The following is a 9,027-nucleotide window of genomic DNA, read 5'->3' as shown; positions in this document are numbered from 1 at the left end:
CTCTCGGTTTACGTGGGTCTTCTTCTTATCCAACAAAGAGGGGGTTGCTGATCTGATAAAGAAGTTCATTGTGATGATTGAGAAGCAAATTAATAAACAAGTGAAGGCGCTTCGTACCGACAATGGAACTGAGTTCAAGAATGCAGTTCTTGACCATTTTTGCGCAGAAAAGGGAATAGTGCGTCAATATAGCTCTGCTCACACGCCTCAACAAAATGGTGTTGCTGAAAGGAGAAACAAAACATTGAAAGGCGCCACAAGGACAATGCTTTGTGACTCCAAACTACCTGTTTTCTTTTGGGCCGAGGCGATTAACGCTGCTTGCTACGTGCAGAATCATGTTCTAATCATCAAAGCATAGATGAAGACACCGTACGAGATTCTTTATGGACATAAGCCTTCTGTCAGCCATTTCCGTGTATTTGGCTGCCCTTGCACCCTTCTTCACTTAGAATCCAACCCTAAATTCAATGCCAAAGCTGATGAATGTTACTTCGTGGGGTATGCTGCACGCACCGTGTATAGGGTTTACAACAAAAGGACTAAGCGGATCGTTGAATCCTATGACGTGCGCTGGCTGGAGGAGAATGAAACAGACGCTCGGGTGGGTCCCGAGTGGTTATTTGATTACACATCGCTATTCAGATCTTTCAATGTGTCTTCAGATAATTCAAGTGGATCTCCTTCTAGTTTGAAGAATGTTTTTGAAGACGAAGACGAAGATGAAGAGGTTGTCTACAGACCTCCAACAGTTGAGGGGGAGTCCTCCGCTCCATTTGAGGGGGAGTCCTCTGCTCCATCTGAGGGGGAGTGTTCTGCGCAACCAACTAGTCCATTATCTAAGGCTCCAACTGGAACTCCTAATGCTGAAGCTATACCTCTTACACCTGTTGAGAGAGAGTTCATGTCTAGAGATGCTTCCGATGTCAATCCAACATTTATGGAACTCCTCTTTCCTGAAGAAATTGCAAATGAGTTCGTAGCAGAGTCATCTAATAGGACTCAATCAGTAGATGATGGAAGTTTCAACATTCACACTCTTCCTGTTTCTCTCAATGATATCAACCAAGACATACCTTCCAGAATTCAATGTGATCATCCGATTAAAAATCTCATTGGCCAGCTGGGTGATGGAGTGAAAACCAGAAGTCAGAGTGGAGACGTAAATGAATGTCTCTACTCTTGCTTTATATCTCAAATAGAGCCCAAAAACGTTGAAATGGCTTTGAATGAACCCAGCTGGGTAGATGCGATGCATGAAGAGCTAAATCAGTTTGAAAAGCTCAGGGTTTGGAAATTAGTTGAGTTACCAAAGGGCAAATGGTCTCTTAACACGCGTTGGGTCTATCGTAATAAGCAAGATGATTCTGGTGTAATCATATGAAATAAAGCAAGGTTGGTAGTTCGCAGGTTTCGAAAAGTCGAGGGTCTTGATTATACTGAGGTGTATGCTCCCGTGGCTCGTCTGGAAGCTATTCGAATCTTTCTCGCATATGTTTCTTACAAGAATTTCACGGTCTACGAAATGGATGTCAAGACTGCCTTCTTGTATGGCAAGGTGAAGGAAGAAATTTACGTTGATCAACCCCCTGGGTTTGCTAACTTAAAGTTCCCTAATCATGTCTACAAGTTGGACAAGGCGTTGTATGGGTTACATCAAGCTCCTCGAGCGTGGTATGCGACTTTAACAAAGCACTTGCTCGAGCATGGCTACTCTCGCGGCACTATTGATCAAACTTTATTCATCAAGCATGTGGGTGATGATCAGATATTTGGTTCAAATCTATGTTGGCGACATCATCTTCGGGTCTACGTGTCCAAATCTTTGCAAAGAATTTGAAGGCGTGATGAAGAAGCGATTTGAGATGAGTTCTCTAGGTGAAATGAACATGTTTCTGGGGCTTCAGGTCAAACAGAATTCAACCGGAATCCTGCTACACCAAGAAAAGTATGTTGAAGATATTCTTAAGAAGTTTGGATTTTCAGACGCAAAGCCTGCATCGACTCCCATGGCTGAGAGACCCCTGCTGACTCCAGATATTGATGTCGAATCCGTAGATCAAACTCACTATAGATCGATGATCGGTTCCTTGATGTATCTCACTGCAAGTCGTCCTGACATCATGTTTGCAGTGTGTCAATGTGCTCGCTACAAGGCTAATCCTAAACTTTCACATCTTATTGCTGTCAAAAGGATTTTTCGGTATATCAAAGGAAGCCCAAAACTGGGTCTTTGGTATCCGAAAAATTCTGAATTTGATTTATATGCTTTTGCTGACAGTAATTATGGAGGCTGTGAGCTTGACAGGAAATCAACATCAGGAGGGTGTCAGTTCCTTGGTGATAGACTGGTGTCGTGGCAATGCAAGAAACAGCATACTGTATCTACTTCTACAGCAGAAGCGGAATACGTTGCTGCATCATCGTGTTGCTCTCAAGTTATTTGGATCCAACATCAGCTGTTGGACTACGGTTTGAACTATCTAGAAACCCCTATTCACTGTGATAATGAGGCTGCCATTCAAATCACTAAAAATCCTGTCCAACATTCCAAAACCAAGCACATTGACATCAAAATTCATTTCAACAGAGATTGTTATGAGCGTTTGCTCATCCGGCTCGAACAGGTTCCCACTGCTAATAATGTGGCGGATCTATTCACAAAGCCGTTTAACAAAGCTCGATTCGATGTGCTTGTAGGATTTTTGAAAATGATTTGTTTTGAGGATTAATTTTTGTTTTAGGACAGTTTAAATTTGTGCATTTACTTTCGTTTCTCTTAATTGCACAAATTTAGGGGGAGAAATCAAAACAAAACAAAAAAAATTAGAAAAGTTTCAAAAAATCCAAAAACATTAGAAAATCAGAAAATAAAAAAATATGTTGGTTATGAAGTGTGCTTGAGGGAGAGGTTTTGGGAAGTGATATTATCTAGTGATAACAAGCAATCTAAGTCTGCGTAATGTACCCAAAGTTGAAGGGTCTATGCTCTGGGATTGATGCGTCGGTAGGTACGAAAGATTTTAAATAAACATGACTAGGCAAAGCTGGACTTAAGAAATTCTTAGTCTTGACAAATCTTGACCTAGTTAGATCCGTTCAGCCTGACAATACGACGCTCGGATAGGTTGAGCAGGGAGATATATATGGGAATCCAATTGTCACATTAAATGAACCCGTACTTGGAACCGTGGTTTAACTTTTCCTCGATGTGCGGATTCTATCCTTAATTCTGGTTGGATGGGGCGACTGGTAAATTCCAATAAATTAGGTCTGTAGAAAATTGTTTTCTTTCTCTCTGTCTGTTAGTCATATGTTGCCTCTTCTACGTGATCGGGAGATCCGACCTGGACTGTAACATATGCAACTCTATTTCTCTGCATGTTATATATTTGAAATTCTTCTTATCTGTTAGTCATATGTTGTCTCCTTTGCGTGACTTCCAATCCGACTTGGTACACAACATATGCAACCTTCTACTTCTCAACCCCTCTGAAACAATAAGTAATAGCAATCTGAATCTGTTCTCTCTCTCTGAATGATTGTCTACTCACCCGGTGTAAGGAGTACTCTGGAAGTTCTTGATGGATGGGACATATCAGGAAGCAGGAAACACGTTCCAGTACAATTAAAATTGAACACTCAAAGATTGTCTATAAATCTCGCTGCTCAATTTAGGTGGACAACAATATCCCTGGTCGTCGTCCGATGAATGGTCCCTAAGGTATAGTATCTTAGGAATTAGGATCATATATAATATCTAGGATCTTAGGATCACTTTGTCTTACAATTATTAGTATGTCCTAAAATTGTCACAATTTTTCGTGTTTAAGTGGATCACAATATCGACGATCGACCAGACAAAGATGTGAATATGAAAGGTACCGACAAGTGGATAAAGGTTATCTAACAACTTTGATCCCAATATCACAAGATGAAGTCAAGAGTTTACTTATGCGTATTATTTTGTTAAGAATTTCTTTTATTTTATTTTTGAGGTTATCTTTATTTTTCATTATTTTTATTTTTTTTAATTATTCTTAAGTGTCAAATTTTTAAAATTTTTGAAATTAGGATATTTTTTTTTTCATTTTTTACTTTTACTTTAATAATCCTCAAAAAGTTTTATTTTTGAAATTCTATCTGGAATTGGACTGATAATCTAACTGTGTGAGGGAAGTCGAAGAGTCAAGTGGTATATAAGAGAGAGTTTACTCCTGTAAACTCTTTTACCGCCTCCTCTCTTCAGAACCGTAAATTGCCCCCTCTCTCAAATCCTCGAAAATCACGTGTTAGCTTTCTTGAAATTAGTTAGTCCACGTTGTAGGTAAGTCAAATCCGACCATGAAATTGTATTTTGTTGTTCGAATCGACTGCAAATCGAAGGAGTAATTTGAGTTTACAGTTTATCGGAGTTTACGGTTTCGGGATATTCTTGGACCGTAAACTCATGGACCGTAAACTCCTCTTGTGACCTTACGACCGTAAACAACTTTTGGCCTTACAACCGTAAACTCGGTTTGGCTTTACGGCCGTAAACCCAGTTTACGGTCGGTTGACCAAGTTTGACCGTAAACCGTCTTTGACCTTGTTTGACCGTAAACTCTTGCTGATTTATTATTAGTGCTTTTATTTAGTCAATATTAATTTGCAAAATTAAGAAAACTTTGAGCCTTTTATTTTTAAATACTTTGTTTTCTTACTTGGCTCGTTTAATGCAGATAAATGACGTATCTTAAAGTTGCTGAGATGCATAACCTTGCCATCGTATTGGATGATCCACCGGTGGCCCACGAAGACTTTATGTCCATGATGTACCGACTACGAGAATGCTTCCTGGCTCACGCCATCATGGTGAATCCTGCTATCTATGAGAACCTTATTCAAGAATTCTGGAGATCAACCAAGGTGACATAGGTGAATAAAGAGCTGATTATTGAAGCAGTGGTGCAAAATTGCAAGATCAGAATTTCAGAGCAGTATATCAGAGACACCTTGTTAATCCTTGATGAACCAGATTATCCCACTGAAGATGAAGCTGAAGAAATACCTCGAATCCTTGACAGGATGGGATACGAGGGTTCTTATCCTCCAACTGTGAAGAAGCTTCTGCCTCCCTACTGGCGTTTCTTGGCTCATGTGTTCATCAGCTGCATGTCAGGAAGGAGATCAGGAGTAGATGAGATCTCCATTAGGAATAAAGGGGCAATCGTTTCTTTGGCCGCTGGCAACAAGTTCAATTTCTCAAAGTATGTCCTTGATGAATTCCTGGTGAACATTGGCGCCATGACTCGGGGAAATAGAGACGTGTTTTTGATGTATCCCATATTTATTTAAGTTTTCATTGATGACCAATTCCCCGATATGGTCAAAGATGGTGATAAGATGGACACAAAATCCTTGGGCCCTCACACTGTTGGCCTTATCAAACACAATCGAAAGGGCAAGGTCGTGTTTCAAGGTCTGCATCCTCTGGTGAAGTTCGGGCAGTTTGCAGAGATTAATGAGTCTTCTGAATCTCATGGAACTTCTGAGAAAACTCTTTCTGAGCCGACTTCATCTGAAAGAGTGTCTTCTGAATTCATCATCATTGTCTCAGATCACGAAGATAATGAGACCCCAGATCCAAAAGCTCAAGTCGATAGCGAACACGAATTACAATCTGTTCAAGTACATAGTAACTACAACGAGGGAACGGGAAACGATGATAAAGGGTTTGAGGATGTTGACCTCATGGGATTTGATAAGGATGATATCCCATTGAATTTTGGTAGCAATGATGATTATCTGACCGGAGTAAACCTCAACAACTTTCTCGACAATGTCAATGAAGTTGTTCATGTGACAACTGAGACAAGGGAAGAAGAAGATGTTTTTGTAACTGCACTTCCTGTTTCCAATCCAGAGGCGAATATAACAACTCCTATGGTGAAAATATCAGGGATTCCTCCCCTTGATACTGCTTTACCTACATCTATGCCAATGGAAGATGATCTCACCGCCACACAAGCCACTCGTCCTCCAAACAAGCAACGCAGACTCGTTCTGAGACTAGCAACTCAGAGTACGACGACTCAAAGTGCTACATCTCCGCCGACAATCACACCTGTTATAGTCTCTACTGAACCCATAAATGATGGTCCCAACTCTGTGTTTGAGACCGGTGGTTCCTCATTTCAACCAGATTCCTCTCCTCCCAGACTATATCTCGATGATGCCTCAGCTAAGCTAGTCAGACTATTGGCAGAAGAACAATTCTCTATGCCACCATCTCGTGGAAAAGGAATTTTCATTGGAGGTGATGACTCTAGAGAAGACACCCCTTCACTCCATGGACTCCAAAGTTAGATTGACGTTCTTAATCGAAAGAATGTTGAACTTGATCAAAGGAATATAGAGCTAGTCATCAAGGTCGCAGACCTTCAATCTGAAAATACAGAGCACAGTATCTAAGTGGCTGAGCTTCGCGAAGACAATGTTATGAAGACTAAGAAAATTGCTGACCTTCAAACACAATATGGTCACTTGGCTGCCAACTTCCTGGAGTTACAAAAGAAACTTGAAGAGAAATTCGGTGATGAATTTAAGTCAAATGTTGAAGAACCATATGTCGATCCCCCCATTCCAGTCGTTCCTAGTGTTGATGCTCCTACTACCTCTCAACCGATCAGATCTCCCATCATTGTGGATCGCTTTGAAGTGGAACCTGAACAAGCTCCAATGGCAGGTGCTTCAAAGAGTTCCAAGAAGAAGAAGAAGAAGAAGGCTGTTACCAAGGATGACAAAGGCAAATGGCTTTTCAAAAGAAGCGTAGATCATAAGGCACCCTGGGATTAGCCACGAATTACTCTTACCGATCTTAGCAATCAAACTTTTAGGGATGTCTATGGTGATGGGTCAAGAATCGTTTCATGGGGATTCCATGACACACATAACATGTTTATGGTGAGAAGGAAGAGCGGGAATAAGGAACTATACAAGGATGCTCATGATTTTCACTCTTTTACTAAGGTTGACCTTATTGAGCTATCCAAAGCTCCCTTTTCAAATCCATCAGGAAATCCCAAAGACAGTCAGTTCAAATCTTTCTTGGAAGATCAAGTGGCCAAGGGGTTGCCGTCAATGAAGACTACAAAGTCTGTTGTCAAGGTTCACTCCAAGGTATTTGATACCTTGACAAAACAGCCAATTACATTAGTGATGTGGCCTGCTACGGCTCAGGTTAAGCAAGTCCTTGTTCTTCAAAATTACCCTAATTGTTCTCTTGCATCCATGCTTTATTGGGTGTATGATGAATCCACGGATGCTGCGGTCATCAAGTTAAAGGAAGATTGCATCCGTCTATATGAGAAAAGAGACCTACTTCAATTTCACAAATGGGACATACATCATCTTGCTACTAAACAGATTGTGGTGGCTGAATCAATATTTGAGTCCGCTGTGAAAGAATATACGGTGATGGTGGCTCAAATTATTGAGAAGAAGATGTGGAATGGAGCAATGGGGAGATCTGATGTGTTGGTCGTCGAGAAGGACTGAATTCATGCTAGCACCAAACCAAGGGGAGATTGAAGGGTCTGATAAATGGTTTGGGCTAGGCTTTCTATGTGATTTGTTTGGTTATGAGTCTGTAATAGTACTTTTTAGTTATTTAGAGTTGTTTACTGTTTTGTCATGTTCACGAACGTAAACACGTTTACGGCCGTAAACGTGTTTACGGCCGCAAACTCCGTTTGCTATCTAGACAAGTATATAAGGGCTAGGAGTTGGTCATTTGTATGGTTGGATGCCAGTCAGCTTACGGCTAGTGTTTGAGTTGTACCAGACGATTATTTGATATAAACGTGTGCAAGCTCAATTTTCGTTCATCTTATTGTTATTCTCGATTTGTGATTGTTTGATTAGTAGTAAAAGATCTAGATCCGGACCTAACAGCAAGGTTTAAATGGTAATTTATGGGCTTATTTTGAAACAGAAGGGGAAGGGAGGGATAGATCCCCACCCATCAAACCCTAGCCCTAACTTAAAGAGTGCAGCCGCCATCATTGGAGTTCTCTAGCCGCCACCTTTCTTCGTGGTTCCGATCAATGAGTCCGACGAGCATGTTGTTTCCCAACCGACGGTAGTCAACCACCGAATACCACCACAGTGTTTCCGCTGAAGATGTTGAGCCGTCACCATGACCTCACCAGTCGCCAATATGAAGTCGTTCAGCAACCAAAGCCAACCACGAACCTGTTACCGGCAAAACCGCGATCCACCGCTGTCCCCACTGCGTTGCCGCTGCTGGTACCACCCTTCCCTACTTGTTCTTCTTCGCTCGTAGCTCTGTGACGACCCGCCGATGCGCCGCCCGCTGAAGACAAAGCTTCTGCTGCCGCCGCTGATGTCAAACGTAGCTCTTGTCGCCGGCGATGATGGAGACTTGCTAGCGAGTGAACGTCTTTCGCTGCTGCTGCTGTCATGTTTGTGTGTGTGTGTGTGTTGCTGCTCCTCCATGGCGTGTAAAGGGCTGCTCGTTGGACATAAATGCTCAAGGAGAACCACCATGCCGCCAGCCGTGGTGGGTACCATCACTCTTTCTTCTCCACACCCAACAACCATCGTGGATGGGTGGTTGTATGTGAGTAGTAGGGTGCCATTGCATATATTTTGAGGTTGAAGTTGTGGAGTTGTAATCTTGGCCGGAAATTGAAGAAAACCACCACCATAGGATGGTGGCTGCCGCCACGTGCCACCACCGGCCACCACTAGGTTGTTGTGTATATGTGTTTGTATTAGTGTGTGTGTATGATTATTTGGGGTTTTAGCTTTGTAAAATGTAACTAGAAAGAATAATAGTGAAAAGAAACTCAAACCACCACCGTCGGGTGGTGGCTGCCACCATCGGCCGTCGTGTCGGGTGGCGGTGTGTCTTGTTGGATCGTGACTCGTTTGGATGTAGATTAAGGGACTAAAAATCCCTAATGGGCCTAATTTAGCCTAATGGGCTTAGCGAAAACCCTAATGGACTTAATGATAAATGGG

Source organism: Lactuca sativa, chromosome 4, assembly GCF_002870075.4.
Source record: "Lactuca sativa cultivar Salinas chromosome 4, Lsat_Salinas_v11, whole genome shotgun sequence".
NCBI lineage: Eukaryota > Viridiplantae > Streptophyta > Magnoliopsida > Asterales > Asteraceae > Lactuca > Lactuca sativa.
Note: the sequence above shows the minus strand (reverse complement) of the source record.